The following is a 27288-nucleotide window of genomic DNA, read 5'->3' on the forward strand; positions in this document are numbered from 1 at the left end:
AATCCTCCTAGGACTACCTTGCTACTAAATTGTAACAGACCACAAGATGCAGTTTAACTGGGATATTCCAAAGCAATGGTTCCACTTCCAATCTCTCGCTCCTTAGAGAAGCAGCTAGAGAGGTAATGAGACAAGTGAAGGAGCATCAGTGGGAGGACCGTTCATGCATGCACAAATTCCTTCTGCAGAAAGGTCAAGGCTGGGAAGCGCCAACTCTGTGGAGGAATTATTCCTGTATCTATTTACGAAGGAAGGTAAAAGTCCATGATAACATCCATTAATAGCTGGAAGTTTTCAAGTTACAGTGGTAATGCTGAGATTTTTGAACCCAGTACCAAGCCCATGAAGGGCCTGATCACTGAATAAGAGAAGGCTGGACAAAGAGGTGTGGGTAGTGTATCCCATTCATTGTGTCACACCGTTGCTTCCCTTCAGCCGTTCAGTACAGGCAGTGTAATAATTTCCAGGAAATGGCATGGTGTGGAGCGCGCCTTGAGCACCAGGAGGCCAGGTGGAGACTCTGTTCAACTCCTAAAGGCTGGTTAATGTCTCATTTCTTGGGAAAGGAGGGGTGAGGGGAGTGTGTCAAGAAGGAAAATGAATCACCACACAGGATCTTCATCAATCTTACCCATGGCCTTTGAGCACAAATAGAGGCAGGTAACTCTGGTAACTCTAACCACATTACAAGGACAGTGTATTATCACAAAATTACTAATTTGTTGAGGCGACAGTACAATTTACACATCTCCAGTCCCATCTCTAATTGTCTGACACTTATTTGTTGCTGAAAAGAAGCACACAGCAGGAGAGGGTCTGAGAGGCAAGCCAATCAGTCGAAGGCTTTCAGAGCCACAATGGGCTCACTTCTGGCATACAGGACTTCACAAGAGAAGCTTTCAAAGGGGGAAAAAAGTCCCGCTTCTGATGGGAAAAGAGATTTTTGAAACAGAAAACATTGTTTGATAGAGATAATATAAAAATTGGGACAATTTCTGCTTTTTAACTTACTCCTAAGGCTGCAGTGAGGGAATCTGAGATCATGGAAAAATGCTTTGAAAACTCAGAATGCTGACAAATGTGAAGGAAGCAGGCATATACTGGGCGCTGTGCCATTCATCAGAGCTGGAAGCCTAGTGGATCCTCTAGCTTGTTGAATAATGCACTGTCTTCATTCTCTCTGGAGAAGGAAATGGCAACCCACTCCAGTATTCTTGCCTGGAAAACCCCATGGATGAAGGAGCCTGTAGGCTACAGTTCTTGGGGTGGCAAAGAGTCAGACATGACTGAGCAACTTCACTTCACTTCATTCTCTCTGGACCAGTCCCATATAAGAATGGCCGCCTCTTGCCTGTCTGTCTCTCCCTTTCTTTTAACTCTTCTAGATAGCTAACAAATCTTAGACTGCCTGGTTTATTTCATTTAAATATGTTGCAAGGAATGATAAGCAATGCCATGCAAGAAATGACAAGAGACATGTCAGTCACCTTCATTACCATAAAGGCAAATGGAGACTTCCTGAATGAATGGAGTCCCATCTTGGATGGATCAAAGTCAGAAAGAGCCAAATGTGGCATAAAGCACAGCCTCTTTCTCAGCCACCCCCCAAAGACCACAGAAGTAAAGAGGAACAATACATTTGAAATAACTCACCTTATAAGTTCAATGCAGACAACAGCTGCTTGAATTGCAAAACTATGTTGCAAAGCCAAAAAATATTCAAAAACCTATGAAGGTGAATTGTATGAATACTTTGTGGACTTACTAGATAGCCCTACTAACAAGGAGCTATATATGTCTTCTAGGAGCTTGTACACACAAGGACACACACATATTTGTGTATAGAGAGAATTAACATTACAAAGTAATAATGTATTTGATCAGCTGTCAAATGTAGGTGCTCACGCATAAACATGCTCTAGATTTCAGAGCATGAAGAAATTCCTTCCTGCTGGTGAGCAGGCAAGGCTCCATGGAGGAGGCCTCAATTAGGTACACCTTGAAGTACAGGCTTATATATTTATATATGAAAAGAGGAAGCAAGGTATAGACAGATCAGTTGGAAATATTATTAGTAAAGCCTTCAACGTGAAACTGAGCAATCCTTGTAAAGAAGACAGTAGGATCACTTAAGTGGGAGCAGAGGCTCCATGGAGGAGGGAAAAGCAGATAAATCTTGAAAAGAGTCATTTAGTTAGACTGCAGAGGTCCTTCACTACCAGAATAAAAGAGAGTACCATGAGGATTAAGCAAAGATTTAGTCATCATGGACAGCATCAAACATTTCCAACTTTGGCTGAGACTAAACGAAAAGAAGATTAGGCTCGGGGGATAACAGAATTTTTTTTTTTCCAGAGGTTGCCAGTCAATTAAATGTGGCTTTTACATATTTTAAGTTCCTTATAATAGTCAGTGTTTCAATAGTTCTTATCAAATAAGCTTGCTGAGAACCAGCTCTACCTTGTGACAACTTAACTTCACTAAATCATTTTATTATCTGGAAGAGTCAGCAATGGGTTGACGTGCCATAACTTTGATAGGAGTTTAATTCATTTCAAATGAAACTATCAAAATGCTATTGAAGAAATAGTTTATGTCTACCCTGTATTATATTATTAGGCATCAAAATAATCTGTGTCAAAAAGGCTGGCATCATGTATAACCTTGGGTCACATATGGATCATAGCAGAGTCCAAGCTTACTCTGCATATTACAATGTATATCATATTTTCATAGTGACCGTGAGAGAAGGCTACATAACTAACCATGAAGTATGTGGTCAATCACAAACCATGCAGTCTGTACTTGTCAAATCCTAATCTAACTTAGTTTACATTTAAGAATACAAGACACTTAAAGAGAAAACAAGTCTGATTTCAACAATGGAAAATATCACTTAAATGTTAATATATTAGGATTGTTTATCTGGATATTGCTCACTCACTAGCATTTGTCAAGAGTATACATACATTTACTTAGAGATCATGAGCAACTGATGAGCCCCATCTGAGAAGAGGTGAGAGGGAAACACGATATTAAACATTTAACGATATTAAATGTTAAGAACAAACTTTTAAAATATATACTCATGTGGTCCATGGATTAAGTCATTCAATACATATTAATATTTATTGTCTATGATATAGCATATACCATTTTTGGTATTAGGCATATAACAATGAACAATAATAGTCTCTGCCTCCATGAAGTTTTTTGTTTTTATTTTTTTTTAATTTATTAAATACCTGATCATAGCAGTGCTATTTACTGTGGCCAAGATATGGAAGCAATCTAAATGCTCATCAACAAATAAACAGATAAAAAATATGTGATATATATATATACACACACACATACACAAACAATGGAATGCTGCTGCTGCTGCTGCTAAGTCGCTTCAGTCGTGTCCGACTCTGTGTGACCCCATAGACGGCAGCCCACCAGGCTCCTCTGTCCACGGAATTCTCTAGGCAAGAATACTGGAGTGGGTTGCCATTTCCTTCTCTGAATGGAATACTACTCATCCATAAAAAAGAATGAAATAGTTCCATTTGCAGCAACATGGAAACATGGATGGACCTAAAAATTATCATAAGTGAATTAAGTCAGAAAAAGGAAGACAAATACGATGTGTCACTTATATGTGGAATCTAAAATATGACACAAATGCCTCCATGAAATTCTTATTCTAAAAGGAGACACAGATAAAGAGAAACAAACAACAAAAGGCATCTAGTGGTATATCAGGCATGGTGCATTCCTGGAAGAAAAATGAAGCATAATAGGAAAATAGAAAGCTTTAGGCTGTTTTCTTAAATCAGGTGATCAAGAAAGGCTCATACAACATTTAGGAAGAAACCAAGGAGAAGAGAGGAAGATAGTCCTGAATATATTTGGGGGAAAGATTACCAAAGCGAAAAGGATTAGCAAGTGTGAAAGTTTTAATACAGAATAATGTTTACTGCAGTACAAGAAGAAAAATCAACCAGGGAAGCTAGATCAGAGTGAGTAAGACAGAGGGCATGGTTGACGAGACTGGCAAGTTAGCAAGAGAACTACATTATTAAGCATTGGATTAATATTAAGGACCTTGAATTTGAATCAAAATAAGGTGGGAAATCTTTGGAAGGTTTTTCTTTTGTGGAAGACATTTCATTTGATTTGTCTTTCAGAGGCTTCATTCTAGCTGCTTTGTGAAAAATAGGAGGAAAATATGGAAATATTGCAATTTTTGTTTATTTTTTTAAGTGGAAACACACTGTCTAAATTTTTATGATTTATTTTTTAAATAGACATTGTATTTTTGAGATTCATCCACTTTGATCCATACAGCAACATCCTATTCCATTTCACTGCTATACAGTATTCTTTTGGTATATGAATATGCTAAAATTTTATTATGTATTTTACTTTCAGTGAACAGCTTCCAATTGCTTGTAGTACTTTGCACTTCAGAAAATGCTGCCATTTTGTACATGGTTCTTAAACATATGTACTATTTCCTCTTGGGTATATATCTAGGAATCAAATTTGTGGACCAGAGGACTCATCCATCTTACTTATATTTGGTAATGACTCCCTGTTTTTCAAAACAGAATGTACAAATCTAGACCTCTTTGAGCAGTTTATGATGGCTCTTGTCACTTCAAAATTTTGACCATACTTGCAATTCTTAGACTAATTTTTATTCATTCTTATTCATTTTGTGGTTGTGAAAGAGTAATCCAATGTAACCTGTATATCCCATATTATTAATAACATTAAGCAGCTTTTTATATGCTTATGTTCCATTCAGGTTTTCTATTTTGTGATATCCTGTTGTGGGGGGGAAGGTTCCTCATTTTTTGACTCTTGGGTCCTTTGCCTTGTGAGAAAGTCTTCCAATGGCAGCATCTGCCTCATGATGAACCACAGCTCCTAAGCACAGTGAGGTAACATGTTGACACTACCTTCCAGTGACATGAATGGCGCTGGGAGGTCTTATTTTTCTATTTCCTAGTGTTTATTGGGATATTTTCAAGTCTGAGCAAAGCAGAAGCATGGCAGAAGCACTCACCCATGCTCATTGGCTTCACAGGCTCTTAGAGCCACGTGTATTAACTGAGCGGATTGACTACAAGATTACAGCCTTTTCCTATCCTGTACTTCATCACGCCAAACAATGTCATTCCCAATGCAGGACTGACAGGCACTCATGTCCGGCCTTGGTTCTGTATCCCCAATCCATTAGTATTGGCTCCAGGTCAACTTTTTGAATACAAGATCAATTGTAATATAGTTACATTGACTTCTCTGTGTATCAGAGAGTAGATAGAAAGTTGAGAGGGATCAATAAATGCCAAACAACAAATCAGAAAATACATAGTGTATATGAACCAGTTAGCATGCATGGATTTCTCTGTGCTTGCCATTGATTCAAGTATACGTAATCCAGAAATAATGTGTTCATATTCATATCTGAAAGCCAAAATGGAACTCAAACTCCTCAGGCTATGTCTTTAGCTGAATAGAAAATAAGAAATGACAAAATTCTTGGTTTTGTGTTCAAAATCTTAAGTTTTCTGGATCTATTACCTTTTCAAACTCAGTCATGTCTTCTCTTCAGATGTGTCTGCTGCTGGGAGGGATTGGGAGCAGGAGGAGAAGGGGACAACAGAGGATGAGATGGCTGGATGGCATCACTGACTTGATGGACGTGAGTCTCAGTGAACTCCGGGAGTTGGTGATGGACAGGGAGGCCTGGCGTGCTGTGATTCATGGGGTCGCAAAGAGTCGGACACGACTGAGCGACTGATCTGATCTAATTTGCCTTGTTCTGCTTGTCCTGTGTCCATTTGTCCTCCACCATAGCCATAAGTTTCCTTCCCATCTGTTTTATGCCTCCTCAAACCACCCCCTAACCAAGGCCCTGGCCAAATCTCTCTCTTCCATTAAACCTGTAACACCATTACTCTGAGGCTCAAGTGGTCAAAAAGCCCTAGCACTTATTCTTCTTAGGACTAATTTATAGCCTTATCATCTTTGCCTTATCATGTCTTCCTAATGTGATTAGCTTGCCACCTGTGTTTTCAAGCCAACACCTGAGGATCTAGGACTGTGGACTATCTACATATGTGCCACCCAGACAGCACATTGCTTGCACACAGTAGATGCTTAATTAAAACTGATGGGTTAATGCAGACATATGCCTGCACACATACCACTTGCTAACGTCATGTTCATCAAAATTAATCAATTTCCACTAGGATCCTGCCCTCTTTTTAACTTGAGGCACTGAGTCAGACAATTTCTACATTTCCATTTTTTTCCTTCCACTCATCCTGACCATAATTTCATCTTTAAGGTGAGCACCTATTATTAAAGAAACATCAAGCTAAAATATGCAAGGTAGTCCTAGCTACACCTCACTCCAGTACTCTTGCCTGGAAAATCCCATGGACGGAGGAGCCTGGTAGGCTGTAGTCCATAGGGTCGTGAAGAGTCAGACATGATTAAGAGACTTCACTTTCACTTTTTACTTTCACACATTGGAGAAGGAAATGGCAACCCACTCCAGTGTTCCTGCCTGGAGAATCCCAGGGACGGGGGAGCCTGCTGGGCTTCCATCTATGGGGTCTCACAGAGTCAGACACAGCTGAAGCGACTTAGCAGCAGCAGCAGCAGCAGTCGTAGCTAAAATGCATGGGGCACCTTGTTCCTTCTTAAGGTCATGTCTTGGTATCACTGGCATGTCTTGGTATCTCAGAGATTCCAGCTTCTTGTTCCCACGTCTCATCACAGAGATTTAAAATTAGTCTAAAGATGAGACAATCGTGTTCTTAAAGAATCTTGAGCTGTCTTTGGGCCTGATAACTTAGGAAGTTATCACTATTAATAAAGTTCATAGCACATGTTTTTGACAAAAACTTATATAATGCATGCTTCTTAGTGCTTTACAGGTATTCACGCACTTAATTTGTATAAACTTCTACAAGACAGGTACTGTTACTCTGCTCAAGATTGTCTCTTAGCCACTCTCCATCCAGGCCCCTCCATTCCTCATGCTGCATCAGGCTCCTTGTCCTCAGGTTTATCACGGAATCCAGCCACTGGGACAGAGTAGCAATATATTAGGGAGAGGGAGGAGAGAAAGGTCAATATTTTTACTTTATCAATTTCCTTTTTGCCAGGCTGTGTATTGACAACAGATGCTTTTATTCCTGCCAAAGTCTACAACTTCCATAGCTAGCCCTCTCCTAAAGCAATAACTCTCCTAAGATTCTATTAACCACTCTCTCTTCTTGCCCTTTTACCTTGGAAGGGTGAGGGTTTTTTATTGCTAAAGTATTTTATTATCCTTTATTAGTTTTCTTAAGCGTTCTCACACCTCTGTAAATATTCCTTTTATTAAACTCTTTTAAGTTGTCCCATTTGAGTATAGCATTTGACTGCCTGGGCATGAACCTTTACAAGTAAGGAAACTGAGACACAATTACACGAAGTTACTTGCTCTTACTTATTCAGCTAGCAAGCAGCATCGTTGGGATTCAGATCTTGGCTGTCTGACTCCACAATCTGTGCTCTGATCACAGATTGTTCTATGCTCTCCCTGGGTCTCCAAATTTAGCCAGACAACTGGTTTTTAACACTAATATAAGCCTCCAATATATGCTTATCAGCTGAAGCCAAGACCAAAGGCCTCTTTCTTTGCCAGGAGAGAAAGATCATCAGATCAATTTCAGAAAGGATGTGGGCAAAGTTAAACATGAAAAAGGAAAAAACTGCATTTGGCCATGGTTTTCCTGTGAACTTCTTCTAGGTTCTACTATTGTCTGTTTTGCATTTAAACAGTAGAGACAGGCATGGATTTAAGAAAAACTAAAAAAATAGTACATGATTGAAAACAAGGAACAAGAACAACAAAGAGCTACAGTCTAAAATCAAAATCCCACTGAACCTTTCAAAGACTCAAGCCAGCCCTTTGCTCAAACCAAAACCAATAATGAAGTTGAATTTAAACAAAAAATATAATAATTTTGTAAAGGAAATGCTCATGAAGTTACTCAAGGTGGCTGATGAGATCTTCCACTTCAATCCTACAATAAAACAGCCAGTGGTCTGTCCTACAATTACCATGAAGACAACATTGTTTAAATACCACTGTTTTAATACCACTGTGCATCAGATGCCTACTATGTGTGAGAGGCTGTACCTAAATATCATTGATAAATTTCTCCACATCCTTGAAAGTTAGATAATATTAGTGCCATTTATTCAGTAGAGTAGAGGCTCAGAATTATTATTTTCTCATCATCAAAACATGAGTGGAGCTGCTATATTTAAAATTGATAACCAACAAGTTGCTACTGAGTTGCACAGGGAACTCAGTGTTATGTAGCCACCTGGATGGGAAGGGAGTTTGGGGGGGATAGATACATGCATATGTATGACTGAGTCCCTTTGCTGTCCACCTGAATCTATTGGCTATGCCACCAGAAACTACTGGCTGAGAATGGCATTGAAACATGTAAAATATCATGTATGAAACGAGATGCCAGTCCAGGTTCGATGCATGATACTGGATGCTTGGGGCTGGTGCACTGGGACGACCCAGAGGGATGGTATGGGGAGGGAGGAGGGAGGAGGGTTCAGGAGGGGGAACACATGTATACCTGAGGTGGATTCATTTTGATATTTGGCAAAACTAATACAATTATGTAAAGTTTAAAAATAAAATTAAAAAACATTTTTTTAAATAAAGTTTTAAAAGAAATGAGTGGAGAATTAGGATTCAAACTCAAATATGCTTTTTAATATTATATATATATATCTCTCTCTTTGAAAAAATTATTGTACTCACAGGTGTAGAATTACACAATAATTCAAAATTCAATGCCCTCAGAATGATGGAAACCACCTTGAACTCTATTTAAGCTTTCCCCAGTTTTGTAGTGCATACATTATTTTGGCTGACATGAGATTATACAGATACAATGAAATGCGTTTGTTTTCTTTTTATAGTTCCCTGAAAGCAGCCACGAGTGAGGTAAGAATAGAGTATAATTCCATGTATACAGTTGGAATTTTCACACCTGAGAGCTGAAATGATTTAAACTTGTTAGTTCTATCAGACTCTGCCAATTGCAGAATATACTTGGTTTTGTGCAATGCACAGGTCTCTAAAACCGTTTACAGTCCACAGAGAGTGGGAATTGAATCCTTTCCTCATGACTTCTAAGTCATTTAAGAAAGAGAAACCTCAGATTTGAGGGAGCATCTCTATATTATTCTTTTCCCCCTTATTTCCTCATCCTTGGCAACATGCTCAACAGTAAATCAAGTACCTAATTTAAAAGTAAACTTTAAAAAAAAATGTATGGTTTGGTAGACACAAGGCAGGAGTTTCTATAACAATTATTCAGTTTGGAAGACTGAGGTAGATAAAACCACAAGATCTGGTCCATGGGCTTTTCTCTGGCTGCATACAGTTTTGTACCCAGAGGTAGAGAAATTGTAGGCTTCTGATGTTGTAGGAAGTGCTGCTAACCATGTTTACAAAAATGGTTGAGAAAACCCATGTCTGTCTGACAGCTTTTTACCACATCAATTATAAATGCATTTTCCCTTGGGTGGTATTATCTCTCGCCCAAGGAATTTTCCACTGTCCTGGAGCATTTGCTGAGGAGAATTGATTAGGAAGGCGGCTTCCCAGTAGATGGAGAGAAACTGCAAATGCTTCTGTTTGTTGATGCTGTTACCCTCGTAGCATAAGTACTGCAAGAATGTGAACAATAACAGCCAAAAATTCAACCGGAAGCTGCTATGATAGGATTGGCAATTCACCCCTGCAGAGCAGAACAGACCCAGATGTGTGCAGCTGGAATAGAACTACCTGGGCAAAGTGATATTTGCTGGTGAGGGAATTACAGACATCACCCATTTGTAGGGGTGGGAGGAGATACATATTTTTTTCAGGATGAGCTGGAATTGTCTTGACTGATCATACTGAACAGTTTTTCACTGGTAATGTTTGTATAGACCCAGTTTTCTCTTCTTTTTCTGATTACGATCACGGGATGCCTGCGTGCAAGTTCACTCACTGCAGTCATGTCTGACTCTTTGTGATCCCATGGACTGTAGCTCACCAGGTTCCTCTGTCCATGGGATTCTCCAGGCAAGAATTCTGGAGTGGGTTGCCATACCCTCCTCCAGGGGATCTTCCCAACCCAGGGATTGAATCTGCATCTCTTTACGTCTCCTTCATTGCCAGGCAGGTTCTTTATCATTAGCACCACCTGGGAATATCAAGTCTAAACTAATTATTAAGGAGAGTTTATATAAAATACTTTCAACAATTCTGGGTGTATTTTCAAGCCCTTTTGTATATTAACGTGACCAACTTTGAAAAATTTATATGATATTATACATGTTTCAATGCTATTCTCCCAAATCATTCCCCCTCCCCACAGAGTCCAAAACACTGTTCTATACATCTGTATCTCTTTGCTGTCTCGCATACAGGGTTATCGTTACCATCTTTCTAAATTCCATATATATGCCTTAGTATACTGCATTGGTGTTTTTCTTTAGGATACAGGATGCTTGGGGCTGGTGCACTGGGATGACCCAGAGGGATGGTATGGGGAGGGAGGTGGGAGGGGGGTTCAGGTTTGGGAACACGTGTACATCCGTGGCAGATTCATGTTGATGTATGGCAAAACCAATACAATATTGTAAAGTAATTAGCCTCCAATTAAAATAAATAAATAACAGAAAATAAAAATTTATATGTTTGTTTTATTTTTACAATATAAAACTTGATGGTATTTGATCCTGACTAAGGTGACCGCATCTCAACCTTCTTTCCAATGTTATTTCATATTGGAGTAGAATGGCAAAATGCTGTCTCATAGGACTTTTTCTGTAACATCTTAGGCCTAGGATCAATATATAGGAAGCATTGAATTAATGTTAATTGAAAGAAAAGATACAACTTAAATTGACGGATTATTTTGGAAAAGTGAACGTGTGAGGTAAAGGTCTTAAAACTGTTCAACGTTTTTGTACCAGCCATCCCATGACTATAAATTTCTCTTAGGAAATAAATATAGTTATGTTGTTCAACATGATTGGCATAAGCCACACTGAGCACTTGAAATTTGGCTCATCTGAGATGAGCTGTGAGTATAACACCTATTGAATTTTATAGGGCAGGGCTGAATTGGGAGTTTGGGACCACCATATGCAAATTCATATATAGAATGGATAAATAATATGGTCCTATTTTATAGCGCTGGGAAATATATGCAATATCCTATAATAAACAATAATGGAGAAGACTAAGAAAAAGATATAATAGATACTGAATTTTGAGGACAATATAAAAATGTAGACTATCTCACTAATATTTTAATAATATGTAGAAATGAAGTATTTTTAATATATTGGATCAAATAAATTAACTTCACCTGTCTTTTTTTTTTTTTTACTATTTTAAGATATACTCAAACGAAGAAAGGACTGTATGCATATATTTACTACAAAGTGGCCTATGGTGTAAGCATTTTGGTACAAAACTGAAATACATATTTATCGATGTTGCTGCTTAGTTGCTCAGTCATATCCAACTCTTTGCAACCCCGTGGACTGTAATCCACCAGGCTCCTCTGTCCACGGGATTTCCCAGGCAGGAATACTGGAGGGGGTTGCCATTTCCTTCTCCAGGGGATCTTCCTAACCGATTGAACCTTTATCTCTTGTATTGCAGGTGAATTCTTTACCACTGAGTCACCAGAGAAGCCCATCTATCAATGAGAGAATAGCTAAGAATATTAGAAAATAGATAAATGCCTCAATGGTATACAGCTACATAACAATGGCAATATGTGGAACACCCATATAAGTGAAAAAGTAGGCAAAAATATTGTATGTACAACCTTATAGAACTTTATAAAAATATGTATCTAAATGGAAAAAGCCTGGAAGATAATATAAAAAAACACACTCTTCATAAAGAAAGATTTTTAAAATATTGTTTTTCTTCTTCAAAACCTGGTCATTTGGCGTTACACTATTGCTTTCATCAGTTCAGTTCAGTCGCTCAGTCGTGTCCAACTCTTTGTGACCCCATGCACTGCTGCACTCCAGGCTTCCCTGTCCATCACCAACTCCCGGAGCTTACTCAAGCTCGTGTCCATCGAGTCCGTGATGTCATCCAACCATCTCATCCCTTCTCCTCCTCCCTTCAGGAGGCATATAAATGGAATCTAAATGTATCTAAATGGGGGAAGGGGGGGGCTGGACTGGAAGATAATGTGAAAAATAACACTCTTCATAAAGAAAGATTTTGGAAATATTGCTTTTCTTCTTCAAAACCTTGTCATTTGGTATTACACTATTGTTTTCATAGTTAAGACAAATAAAAACATAAAACTGGCAGAGAAAGGTGTTTTGGCTTCCTCTGTGTCTTCTAGGTGATGTCCTGTTAAGAGTGTTCAAATATCTTGCAAACCTGGGCAGCCAGTCACGTCTGCCAGGGAGTAATCAGTGCATCTGATGTGGGTATATGGTTAACATATGGTTCATCTTTGGGACTTATGGTGGGATTGCTAACACCTGTACAACTTCACCAAATATTTTGAGTTTTACAGAAGAAATCACACACACACAACACACACACACACAGAGAGAAACCAAATCAATTCAAATTCAGTCACTGAAGAAATAAACACAAGGTTCTTGCATCAGCACTGCTATAGATCACTTACATTTCTATTATGGCCCTATACCAAAGCTCCCGCGATCTCACTGTCTCAATGTCTCATATTTTTATTTTGAGCTCTCTGCCTCCATTCTCTCTGCTCCTCCAGTCTTAGTGTACAAGACAGTTTCCCTAAACTATTTCTCTTGCAATGTCTTATCCCTCTTGATTAGAAAAACAATGAAAACCTAAATGAACAACCAGTTTCTTAGCTGTAGATTAACAACCAATTGCCTTTCTATCAGTCTTTATTCAAGATCTGCACTCCTGTCTGCTCTCACAGATTATAATCTCTAGTTTACTGGATTTAACTATACTAAATAAGTACTGGTCTGGTTAATAAAATACTGGTTAACAAAGTATTCATTTTGGAAAGCGTAGACCAACTATCACCTTTTAATGAAGTATTCCATCTCCTACTGACGGTGTTTTGGACAGAGATGCAAAAATGAGGCACCTCTCTTTAACAAACACTGTTATCAGTGAAACCTATTCAGTCCTCAAGACAGAAATAGGGGCTCAAAACCTCACTCCGCCTTCTCTTCAAGGCACAATTCTGTTAGTTTTGCTTTCTAACCAGCCTCTCATTTCCTTCCCTCATCTCTCTACCTTTTCTCCATTTTAGGCCCGCCATCCGCATCATGCCTGGATTTTGTGCCCCTGCTCCTTTGGTCTCACCTACTCTGATCTTGTTCCAGTAACCAAACCACTCTTCACATAACTGCTACAGAACTAGTCCAAAAACACAAATCTGATTATTCACTCCCTTCCTTGCAGTAGTGTCTTTACTTACTCGCCATCACCTCCAGGGTAATATTTCTAGTGGGTAATGAAACACACTGTCACTCTAGCACCATCTCTCCATATTTACTCTTTTATAGTTTATGCTCCAGCAATACCAATCTGTTTGTTTGTTGCTAAATATAGCATGTGTTTTTTAGGTTTTGTATCTTTTCTCCTGATCGTCTCTCTGCCTCTTTGACCATTCCCAACTGCAGGCCATATAAACAGCACCTGACTTTTTCTTCCTTATCCTTCGAAATTAAAATGAGTGTGGTTTTCTCTAGGAAATGATTAGAAAATCAGCTCTGATTGATATTGACAGCTGGCTTCACTGCAGTTCCTCTCTTCTTTCCACTCCCATGTCACTTAGACATATAGCTATCAATTCATTTCCATGAGTTTTCAAAAATAACCATATCCGTCCCTCCTGGCAGATAGAAAGCACCTTGAGAACAGAAAATATATCTCATCTCGTTCTCTGTCACCAGGTTCCGTATGTTGTGGGCACTCAATACGTTTGTGGAATGAACTAGCAAAGAAAGCCAGCTGAACCCACTGAACATAAACTACTTATGATGACAAGAGTTTAATCCAGTTTTAACTGTAATACTGCCAGTGATCAATCAAATATTTACTTAATCTAAGGGCTCTCTCTTTTTTGTCATAGCCAAAATATTAGTGCTAAGGTGAACAACCCTCTGGGTTTCTCTGGTGTTAGTTTGCATGGAACAAAAGATCTTGACACAGACTACCTAGAGAGACAGAAAGGAAAGGAATGTGCAGTAGACGTCACCTTGAGCTTGCCGGTATGTTTCAAGTTTATAAGATCAGTCAGCTACAGCTTGCAAAGGTGAATTCAGGTCCAGGTAAATGTTAGTATGAGATATTTGAGTTTTGCAAGAAAAACATTTTCCATTGGGTTGCTTCTTTTAAATACCATGACCAGCAGTGTCCACGGGGAAATCAAAGAAGCATGTTTGCTTTTACTTCTCCTTGCTATATGTGCTGTCTATTCCAGGATTGTGACACTGTACTTCCTTCATTTGGTGGGTATGGATCCCCTCAGGGACCCTGAAGTATCTTTGGAAATACCAAAGAAATAAATTTTCATTTTATACAACTAATTGGATAAGAATTTATGTTAAATTTATGAAACACATGCCAAGGAATTTTAAAAATCTGGTACATTTTTAGATATTCTTCCTCTTGTACAATTTATCATAATGGAAACTAGAAATAAATGTTTCTGTAAAACAAGTAAGTACTGCAGTAAGAATTAGTTCTAAGTTATGGGAAGGTATTTCAAAAGAAAATAAAATATACCTTGTCAAATAAAAAATGTTTAGACTATAATTTCAAAAGCTGCAAGAAATGGCAGGTTTTGATAGTTTGATAATTTCCTTTGTAATTCTCTACTAAAGAATTAAGACCACTCTTGAGTTTTACAAATAAGGAAGTGAAAAAATTATTTAAAATGTTGCTAGACTATAACATTCATTTTTTTTAAAGATTTTTTGTTCAGAAGACATCTGAAGACTGTGACCTTATACTTCAAAAGTGTGATTCCAACAGCTATTCTTAATCCTGTGTTGTTCTCAATGAGTGTTATCATTGATTAGCTAATAAATACATTCTAAATACCTATTGTGTGCTAGAATGTAACTCCAAGACCACACAACAATTCAAAGGATCTTCTAAGATGACTAAGACAAGATTTCAGTGTATGTATTCATGAAAATCACAAAGTCAGTTTGGGACACCCATGTTAAGGTCACACCATATCCAAATGTCAGTATAATAACAAAAGACAGAAAGCTACAGTCATAGAGAACAGACCAGTTATTGCCAGGGATGGAAGATGCAGGGAAGATGGGACTATGAGGAAGTTTTAGGGGGCTGATAGAACCCCTGATGATGGGGTTGGTTACATAAATCTATGCATGTGTTAAAATTCCTAGAACTGTACACTAAAAAAGAGCATTTCCTGTTATTAAAATAATAATAAAATATAAATTAAGTAGGAAGAATAATAAATTATGCTTATATGCTTTTCAAAAAAATAATAAAGGGCAATCAAAGAGTAAAGTACAAATTCCTCCATCAATCAAAGATGTCTTCAGAATAGATGATGCCACTTATTATCACATATCCATATTTCCCATTGACATGTTTAGAATTTGGAGATGGTACAGAAAAAGGTGGAACCATAATAAAATAATTTTAATACTTTAAAGCCTTCCCTTGCCAAGCCCAGCAGGTGGGAATCATATGCTGTGTGCAGAACTTGGACTGGGTTTGTAAGGGATGGTCTCCACAGCCCCTGTTTTTCTACAGATGGCCCATTGCAAAGTGGGAGCAAAAGCCACCTTTCTGGCCAGAAGCCACTCTCTACTCTAATGCAGTTAGATGGCAGCAACTCAGGCTTTACATAGCAGCTGATGACCAAATAATCCAAGTGTAATTAAAAGTCATGTTCAGAAAACAAAAAAGAAATCCCCATAGAGTGGTTTCCAGGAGGAAGCTATCAGGCAGCCACACAGGAGGCCAAATACAAAGGATGTATGAGCCAAAAATGACATGGGAAGAAAAGGGACCTGGCTAAAGATGGAAGGAATAGGGGAGAGGCTGGAAACTCTTGAGCTCCAAAAGCAATGGCTGCTCAGAGCTGATTAGCTCACCTGAAGGTGATGAGAAGGGAAAAGAAGAAAAATCCCTGCTTTGGACCTAAAACAAGAGAAATGCCCTAAGCTCATTAGCATCAGGGAGCTAAAGGCTTTGTTCCCGCACAAAATTAGCTGAGAGAATTACAGAATAATGATCGTCTTTGGTAAACAGACTTCACGCCTGGAATTAGCTCTGGTGCCCCCACATTCATTATTTCTCTTGTGGACACAAAGGAATATTTGTATGAAAGTCAGTGACGTCAGTAAACACGCTTGGCTGGAATTCCCTAGGGGCTATGAGAACTTATGGAGGCAATGAAAAATTACAAAGTGGTCAAACAGTTTTGACAGGAAACAGGAAATGCTTCCTTCACCAAAGCAAATTTTCTGTGATTTAGGTTAGAAAAGAAACACGTCAAATGTATATTCCAAGAAAACTGCAGCTACCTGAGGCTCTTCATTTTGTCATTGTGTTAATTGCTCAGTCATGTCTGACTCTGCGACCCCATGGACTGGAGCTCACCAGGCTCCTCTGTCCATGGAATTCTCCAGGCAAGAATACAGAGTAAGTTGCCATGCCCTTTTCCAGGGGATCTTTCCAACCCAGGGATGGAACCCAGGTCTCCCTCACTGCAGGCAGATTCTTTACCGTTTGAGCTACCCAGGGAGCCCCGTCTCTTCACTGGGAAGGTTTATAACTAAATACAAAAGGCAGCCTCTTCTAGTTGACACATCTTTTTTCTGGATTATCTCAATTTGGTGGAAAACATGATCCTTAATGAAATATTTATATGATCAGAGGGGAGGTAAATTTCCATCTGTATAAGCAGAATTTATTCTCCAAAATTACTTTCAGATTATCTGATTTCTGCTTGTTGAACAGTAAGAGGGCATTATTGGGATAACCAGTCTTACAGAGCAGAAACCCACATAGAGCCTGGACTGTGCTGAGAAGAGTGCAGGATAACATTTTTTTTTTTTTTCTTAACAACTGCTGCCTTTAAATAGAGAATGCTTAGTAACGATGTACATGAAATTATTATTTTTGGTCTCATACAGTTTCAATCCAAAAGGCTGGATAAATGGAACATGTGTTCAGTGTGGTCTGGTTTAAAATACAGACTATGTAGCATTCCTGACATTCACTTTAGGGACAAGTGCTCTGGAGGATCATAGAAATATCCCTTACCTCCAGAGCAACTAAAAGTGAGATTCAGTGAGAGGCTTCTGTACCTGTCAACCAAGAGGGAGGAATCTTCCATAATAAAATACGAGGTAGGAGGAAAACAGTGTAAACCCTAAACATAAAGTCACAAGCACAGACATTTCAAATTGCAGGCAAGTGAGGTGTGACTTAGCTTGTTTTCCTATCAGCAGCTCTAGCATCAATGTCTGCAAGTTTCTTTGAGTTCTAAACAATATGAAAATAGTCCAGATATATCTTAGGAAGAGCATATATTTTAGAGCAACTATAGAATTTTTTTTTCAAAATTATATTGACTGGAACTAGAGGTTTCTCTGGTGAAATGTGGTAGCTCCTAATTTCTGTCTTATAGGTGAATACAGAAATTTTCATGGAGGCAGTGAAATGAAGCAGTTAGGAGTGGTGACTGTGAAAAAATTACAGCTAGAATACAATCCCAGTTCGACCTGTACATTCCTTCATTTTCCTGAACTCTGTTTCCTTCATCTATGAAATGGAGATAAGAGAACCTATGTTGAGAATTGTTATAAATATTAAATGAGAAGATGTTTGTTCCATGCTTAGCACAGCAGAGGATAATAATTCCACAATCACACAGTAAAATAAAATTAATTAAAGAGACTCAATAAATCATGAATGACTTTCTGTTTGGAGATTCACATTGACTGGCATCAAGTCAAAGGTTTCTTTGACAAGGAAAACTTGGTGAATATAAAGTTGTATTACTCCATGAGGGATAGTTGCAGCAGCTGCTCTTATTATAAGGATTCCCAGAAACTCAACAGAGGAGAATTCTTATATCTTCCACTTTTTCTCCCTGGATTTCTCAAGGTGATAAATGACAGATGGTTCCATGTGACCTCCCTTTTTTCCTGTGATTTTACCAGCTTGCTTTAGTGTGCCTCTTACACGAACTTGATAAGCCTCACCTATATATAAACATTAGGTAGTTTATTTCTTTAAATTTCAATGATGTTTGTGAATTACTAAAGTAAGAGATAGAGAAACCACACAAAATAATGTTTTCCTATGTGGTGAGGGCTGTATTCAAAAATTGAGTGAACTGGGAGGAGACAGAGGGTATTACTGGGTTTGGGAGCTCAGAAATACTTAAGGAGGTCTTCATCTCTGAGTCAAGCATGAAGGGGCATTTCCTAACTTCCTCTTGCAGCCTGTTGTATACTGTGTGACATTATATTTCTCCCAACTGAGTTCTTCTAAAGTAGACCAAGATACCCCAGATAGCCACATATTTTCAGGAAAAGCAACACTATGTGTAGAAAATATATGATTGGGTATTTCGATGAAGCAAGTTTCTGTTATTCATTGCTTTCAAGAGCCATGAATATATGACAATTTATAGTTTGATTTAAAGAAATCTTGTCTTATTTTGAAACATATTTTGAAACAAACTATTATCTTTACCAGCCCCAGACCTTGAATCATCACCATTTAAGACAATTTTCAAGAAATTACAATAGAAAGCAGCTATCACTACTGTATAAAAATTATTTGGCTTATCCAGGGAATTCTAAAACACTTGAATGAAATTCAAATACTTTTTTTTTCCCTTTGCTTTTGAGAGAGAGATGGTAAAAAATCCATCTAAGGCGATTTGACTAGGATGATTGTCTTCATTTGTTAGCTCACTTGCTGCCTGTATTTAATCTTATTGATAAAGCAAAGTATTCAATATATAGCTAGAATCATTATTATGATCACAACTGGTAAAGAGAGGCAGGAAGCAAATTAGAAAACAAAACTATGAATTTTCTTGGATAAGTTAAGTTATCACTCTAGGAGGAAACATTGTGCCCTAAGATATAAAATATTTAAAGAAGTGCTTCTGTTAGCTAGCTAAGAATAGAGAATTAAAATTTTTTTTTTTCCTTTTCAGCAATCAGAAGTCAGTTATACCTTGAAAACAAACATTCAAGAGCAACCACCACCACCACCACCTCAAAAATCCCACAGAATTTCTTTTGGAGGTTAGTTTGTTCAATAATTTAAAATATAGTTAGATTCATAGTGGTAATAAATTCATCAACTTTCTCATGCTGGTGTAGGTAACATCAATGATACACATTTTGCCAGAGATTGCCTAATTGACTTGAGCACAAAGAAATAAAATGGGGAGACATGAGTTCAAGGAAGGGTTTTACAGAATTATCTTATTCCTTGAAGAAAGCCTAGTTTTATCTGTCATGTGAGCCCTGGGAACTCTGATACTCTTTACTCATCTTTACCTTTGTATAAATCAAAACAAAAAATCAGAATCAGTTGGATGTCAAAGTTGGTATCTCATTGAAATTTACTTCTTAGCAATAAAATGGTTGATATTCTGTTTATTTTATACAGTTTTGACTTATTCAGCCTTTTCCAGGAAGAAGCATTTATTTTTGCATGAAAAATAATAGGCATAATATTTGTGAAGATTTGTATAGTCAATATATGTAAAGGAAATACATTTCCAATGCAGAAATAAGTTTTGTGGGGGAAAAAAAAATGCCTGCATGTGTTTATGTGGATTTTTCTGTGAAGGAATTTCATAGATTTCATCAAATTCTCAAAAAGTCTGGAGAGTGGAAGATGTTCCTGAACAACTGGTCTGTAGGGAAACTCTTCTGAATGTAAAAATAATAGAACCAATCAGTAAATAAGCACAAGAAGTTTATATTTTGAATGATATTAAGGAGAGTTGTAATTAGCCTTAGATGCTATTATTAACAGAAGGTGTGAAAATGTTATCTTTTCTGAAGTTGCTTAGGAAATGTCAAGGGTTGTGGCCATACGCATCTAATATCTCACATAAATGAAGCCAGTGAATTTTTCTATAAGATAAAATACCTACCCTTTAGCCCCCTGCCAGGATACATTAATTTTGAAAGTAGGTACTTCATTAATCAGAGACAGAAGATCACCTAGAGAAATTATTAAAATGCAGATTCAGATTTGGTACATCTGGGGTAGAGCCTGAGAGTCTGCATTTCTAATAAGCTCCCAGATGAAATCACTTGCTGTTGCTCCATCACACACTGAATAACCAGGCTTTAGGCTAACAAATAAATGTTGTGGTGAGCAAAGTAAAGAGTGCATGCATTTTATCTGACTTACTAATTTATCTTGCTTTGGCACTTGGTTGACTTGTTACCTATACCCCAAGGTAAGCATCAGTGACTTATATCTGCATTATTGTCATGCATTATTATTATACTATTGCATATACTAACTGTTCTCCCTACTTCCTATCTGCCCTCCTCTCCAAAATTATTAATATCATTATTATTGTTTTTATTATTACTATCATTCATGCTATCTGTCATATACTCTTTTAAACTCTTCATAAATGTTGGCTCATTAATTCATCTTATTACCACACTAGTCACCTTATAAGATATTACTTTTATTATCTCATTTTCATACTCCAAACATTTTAGCAGCTCCAATAGTTCTCTTAGAACTGTTTCTTTTTTTTTTTTTTCTTATGAACTCTCCCATCATTGTTCCAGAGTCAGAACTTTCCAGATAAGGCAAATCTCAACTTTGTGCCTTACGCATTAAATGTAAACTCTAATCTATCATAAATTAACTAGTAAACAGAGCCACCTTTGATTATCTATAGTCTAGACTATATCTTCATCTTTTGTCTAGTTGATAAGCAAGGCCCTTATAATTTTGATTATTCTCTATGCATGAAAGAGAGTACAAATCATTAATGTGTCTAGATGATTTAATGTTACAAGAAGAAAAGAACTACCATATGATCCAGTAATCCCACTCCTGACCATATATCCAGAGAAAACCATAATTTGAAAAGATACATGCTCCCCAATGTTCATTGTGGCAATAGCCAATTCATGGAAACAAACTAAACATCCATTGTCAGAGGAATGGATAAAGAAGATGTGGTACAATGGAATATTATGTGCTGTGCTTAGTCGCTCAGTTGTGTCTGACTCTTTGAGACCCCATAGACTATAGCCTACCAGACTCCTCTTTCCATGGGGATTCTCCAGGCAACAATCCTGGAGTGGGTTGCCATGCCCTCCTCCAGGGGATCTTTCCAACCCAGGGATCGAACCCAGGTCTCCCGCATTGCAGGCAGATTCTGTAACGTCTGAACCACCAGGGAAGCCTAAATTGCCCCAAACTCTACCATTAACATCTGAGACACCAATGGAATATTACTCAGCCTTAAAAAAAAATACATAATGCCATTTGCAGCAAATGGATGAACCTAGAGATTATGATATCACTCATATGTGGAATCTAATTTTTTAAAATTATACAAATGAACTTTACAAGATAGAAACAGACCTACAGATACCAAAAACAAACTTACAGTTTCCAAAAAGGAAACATAGGAGGGAAAGGATAAATCAGGAGCTTGGGATTAAGTTACACACACTCTACATATAAGATAGATAACTAACAAGTACATACTATATAGCAAAGGGAACTTTATTCAATATTCTATAAAAGAAAAGAATCTGAAAAAGAATACATATATGTGTAATTGAATCATTTTGTTGTATACCTGAAACTAACAAAACATTGTTGTGAATAATAAAAGAGTCTGAGAACTCTCAGGGGGAGAACAGGAGGGGATCTAGGATAAGCTGGCAGGTACATCCTAATTTTTCTTGTATACTTAGATAATAAGTTCATCCATCCTGTGTCTTTGCAAATTGATATAGATAGCTATGATGTCAGGTTAAGAATATCGTAAGGGATAGTTTTATAAGCGGGTATAGTTTTCATGAACTATGGAATTCTTGGGAATATTCACAAATATTCATGTCAGCACTATTCATGACAGCAAAAGGTGGAAACAATTCAGAGGGCCATCCTATGAATAACAGATAAAAAAAATCATATATCCACACAAAGGATTAGTCAGCTAGAAGAGAATGCAGTACTGATATACACAACAACATGGATGAAACTTGAAAACATCACGCTAAGTGAAAAGGGTCAAATACAAAAGGCCAGATAGTGTACGATACTATTTATATAGGATATTCAGAATAGGCAAATTCACCAAAACAGAAAGTAGTAAGATTGCCAGGAGCTGAAGGGAGAAGAGATTGGGGAGTGGAGTTTCCTTTGGAGGTAATGAAATATTTTGGAACTAGATACTGTAGGTGGTTTAAAACACCATAGATGAAATAGATGCCACTGAATTACTGAATTGTACCTCTTAAAATGGTTAAAATATTTTTGTATTGATAGTATTTGAATTTTACCTAAATTCTAAAATGTGTATATGGTAGAGAGAAAGTTGGGGTTTTATATTGTCTATGTCTCACTCATTTTATTAGTCTCATGAGGATACAGAGATCTTCCATAACTGTCAGCACATCAGGCTTCTTCTCTTTAAAGTTACCACCAGGCCCTCAGATGGCCAAAACATCACACAGATTTCCAATTGCTTCCTTTTAATGTTACCATTTCTAATCAACCTATCTGGAATTCTGGTCCTTTATAATGAGATTTATTATGACTTGATCTTATTTAACATAGCTTCCCAAATCAAACCTCTGCTCCAATAAATAAATTACCTCAGAATCCTATGAATGCATGAGCATGACTTTCACATCCATACTTTTCCTGATGTTATTAACCCCAGCTGAAATATTCACCCTCTCCACTAGGTGCAGCCTATCCATTCTCTAAGGTGTAGCTAAAATCGCATCAGCATTTATCACCGCCCTTTTCTGAAAGATCTTGTTTCCTTCTGAACTGATGGGGTATGTCCAACACTCAAGTCCTTAAAGGGCTGCCTGTGGAAACTTTTCTTCTCAACTAGTTCATGAGAACTGAAATTTGAGACCATCTGTGTTAATATGACTTAGCTAAGACTATAGGCCACTGATCCCAAAATAACTGACTTGGTTTTCCCAAGAAAGATTTGCCCAGAAAGAACCTGTAACCTAATAAAATAATTTCACAGCTTGCTTCAGGAACTTCTCACCAATCAATTTATAAGTGACACCTAGGAATCAGCTTACTTATTAACCACAGATTACTTATCAAGATATTCACTCTGCTGTATTGCCATTCTCACAATTATATTACAAAATATATTTGTAATATATTATAAATTATATACATATATATCACAATTATATATATATAAATTATAATATATCACAATTATATTACAAATTGTACCCAATTTATATATAATTGTACCATTGGTACAATTATACCAATTGTACCAATGGTACAGTTGTACCCAATTGTACCCAAATTATATATATCACAATGATATATACATATTTGTGTGTATATATATTTATATACACACAAATTATAATATATCACAATTATATTACAAATTGTACCCAATCCCAGTTAATCTTTAATGATCTTCCTTAAACCACTTGAATTCACTTGAATTCAGACCCCAAAGCCCTATAAATGTTTGAATTCTTGTTTCCCCACTTCAGGTATTGCTGAGATTACATCAGCATGGTGTTTTCCTTAATATAACTAACCCTAAAACGTCTAGTTTTGCTTGACTAGCAGCTTTCTAGTGATAATTGGGGGGGGTGGCGTTAATATCCTAAAGTATGAACAGGACTTCCTTACACTCATACTCACTTTTTCCATTGAACCCTCATGGCTACAGAGGGATGTAGTTCATAGATGAAGAAGAGTAAGAAGGAAGGGCTTGCGTGTTAAGAAGGAAGAGGAGACAGAGTAAGGAATGAAGGAAGGATGATTTCTGAGTGCCATTTCATACAGCAATCCCATAATGTGAGCCATTATTATCCAGAGAGCATATGTTATTAAGAGCTAAGATCTGGGAAGAATCTAGTTGTATGTGAGAGCTTCTCCTTTAATTAGACACCCAGTTATTAGTCACCTCTGGGACATATGTTCTCAAATAGAAACCTATCTCCCCATAATTTTCAGGTAATTCTGTCTTAAATTGTAGCACAGCACTTTAAGAAAGCCATAGGATCCATAAAAGACTTCCTGAAGTTGCAGTGGAGCGATGCCTCTGGAATCTCTCTTGTGGGTGTACCTGTGATGGTTGAACTGATTGAATAATTACTGATACCTAGAATTAGTAGAGTGAGTTCATCTCTCCATTAACATGTTTAGCACTGATTATTCCCAATTGCATTCCTATATATCGCTGGTGATAACCACATGGATTATTTATTACATTAGGCTCTGTAAATTAAAGGATGAATGAAGGTTTATAAATAAGAGAAATAATACTGACTCAGAACCAGATGCATCTAAGGAAGCAATGATCCTACACCCAAACCCTGGATGGAAAGAAAGTTTAATCACACTATTAGGAAAACCTTAGAGCTATTGCTGCTGCTGCTGCTGCTAAGTCGCTTCAGTCGTGTCCGACCCCATAGACGGCAGCCCACCAGGCTCCCCCATCCCTTGGGATTCTCCAGGCAAGAACACTGGAGTGGGTTGTCATTTCCTTCTCCAATGCATGAAAGTGAAAAGTGAAAGTGAAGTCGCTCAGTCGTGTCCAACTGTTTGGGACCCCATAGACGGCAGCCCACCAGGCTCCGCCGTCCCTGGGATTCTCCAGGCAAGAACACTGGAGTGGGGTGCCATTTCCTTCTCCAACGCATGAAAGTGAAAAGTGAAAGTGAAGTCACTCAGTCATGTCTGACTCAGCAACACGATGGACTGCACCTTCCAGGCTCCTCCGTCCATGGGATTTTCCAGGTGAGAGTACTGGAGTGGGTGCCTATTAGAGCTATTACTAGAGAGCAAATTATAAAGGATACATTACAGTATTTGAAGGAAGGAGTTTTTTAAGCAGTAGGTTAAATCCTCATCACAAAAGCAGTAAAGAGAAGAGTGACAGTCTTTCTGAATGAATAGTCTTCTCTTGAGAAAGTGTGAGTTGCTCAGTTGTGTCTGACTCTTTCGTGACCCCATGGACTGTAGCCTACCAGTCACCTCTGTCCATGGGATTTATCAGGCAAGAATGCTGGAATGGATTGTCATTCCCTCCTCCAGGGTATCTTCCCAATCTAGGGGTGGAAACTGCCTCCTGTATTGCAGGCACAATCTTTAATTTACCATTTGAGCCACCAGGGAAGCCCAGTATTCTCTTACCCTTGCTTACTTCAAAACTGTAGGATTTACAAACATAGAAGAACATGACAAAATTTGTGGAAGATATTATACTCGTATTTTTCTTTCTTTAAATTATTAATCATACATCCTTGAAAATCTTCCTGGAGGGGTTTCTTAAAATCTGTCTTCTTCCAAGAGCTCAAGAATAGCAGGGGTATGTTATCCCAATAATTTGGAAAAATGGTAAAACTTTTCTTCTAGTACTTGTTCGTAAGTTAAATAATAAATCAATAGATGATTAATAAACTTGAGATGTGCAAATCTACTGAAAAGAAAAAGGAAGCTTTCCAGGTCAGTTAAACTCTATTAAAATAGTAACTGAATATATTAGCATATCTAGGAAACCCTATCGGAGAAGGCAATGGCAACCCACTCCAGTACTCTTGCCTGGAGAATCCCATGGACAGAGGAGCCTGGTAGGCTGAAGTCCATGGAGTCACTAGGGGTCAGATACGACTGAGCAACTTCACTTTCACTTTCCACTTTCATGCATTGGAGAAGGAAATGGCAACCCACTCCAGTCTTCTTTCCTGGAGAATCCCAGGGACAGGGGAGCCTGGTGGGCTTCTGTCTATGGGGTCGCACAGAGTCAGACACGACTGAAGCGACTCAGCAGCAGCAGCAGCAGGAAAGCCTATGTTGACCAGAAGTAGTATTGATCCCATGAAAGTGTAGTACAAAGGTAGTTGGAAAGGGATAATGCTGTTCATGTCCCTCTGGGCAGGATCTGGGGGAGAATATTCAAATCCCAGTGGTACCACCTTTCCTGGAAGTGCAAAGAATGTTCTTCAACCTACCTTAGCCAAAGACTATGTTCTGAGATTCTATAACATCCTATCATGGTCCCATGACTGTTTCCTATGTAGGCCTTGCTACCACAAGAAGTTTGTCATGCCCACGTGAGTTCTAACTTCTCCGCTCTGTGACCATCTTATTTCTTAATACATATTAATAGGCCCCTGTTTAGATGTAAGACTTCAACAACTTGTTATAGTGACATCTCTGAAAGATAGAACTGTTCCCATATAATGAGGAGATTAAAGTTCTGAGCCTTCAGAAGTGAGAACCTCTCTTCTTCAATGCACTCTACCATGCTAACTTGAATTATTTTATATACCACCATCCTCTTCAACATGATGACTCTCATTCTCAAACACTGAAACTCTTCCTTACTTTCTGTTATAGACAAAATAGAAACCACAAGATAAGGCTCCCTTATCTTCTATATTCTCTATTCCAAATCCATTAATCCAACTCACCTACATCTTTAACCATGTTATTTTCTGCTCCTGCTTCTCTCTGCAACTCTATCTTTCTGACTATATATACAGATTAGATATAGATATGCAGATTATATATAGATAGATAGATAGATAGATAGATAGAGATGAGATAGAGATAGAGAAGTGACCCTTAAACAACACAGAGAGATTAAGGGCTGCAGACCCTCCAGAGAGTCGAAAATCTGCCTATGCCTATAATCAGCCTTCCTATCCACATCCTCTTGTCTGTAGTTCTGCATCTGCTTATTCAACCAAACATGGACCATCCAATACTGTAGTTAATTTACTATTAAAAACATTCATGTATAAGCGAACCCCTGCAGTCCAAAGTCATGTTGTTCTAGGGTCAGCTGTATGTGCATGCATGAGTGTGTGTGTATACACACATATTTAAACATACACATATTTTTCTGCCTTAAGAGTACATTCTTCCAATGTGCTTTGAATTCCATCCCCTCCCTTTTAACTGACTCTGTCCTGTTGCCAATATTT

The 27288-nt window shown here is 37.9% G+C and overlaps 1 protein-coding gene across 1 annotated transcript in view; it reads right to left on the reverse strand.

The window, feature by feature from the left end:
- Window positions 1-3259: 3259 nt before the first annotated feature.
- Window positions 3260-27288, reverse strand: part of LOC147362809 (uncharacterized) — a 446810-nt gene continuing 422781 nt past the window's right edge. Inside the window, exon 5 of the transcript XR_015136452.1 lies at window positions 3260-3579. The gene's annotated coding sequence lies outside the window, so the exon portion shown is untranslated. The remainder of the gene's footprint in view (window positions 3580-27288) is intronic.

Source organism: Bos grunniens, chromosome 11, assembly GCF_055505025.1.
Source record: "Bos grunniens cultivar Pamir isolate PY7600 chromosome 11, Bosgru_T2T1.0, whole genome shotgun sequence".
Lineage (NCBI taxonomy): Eukaryota > Metazoa > Chordata > Mammalia > Artiodactyla > Bovidae > Bos > Bos grunniens.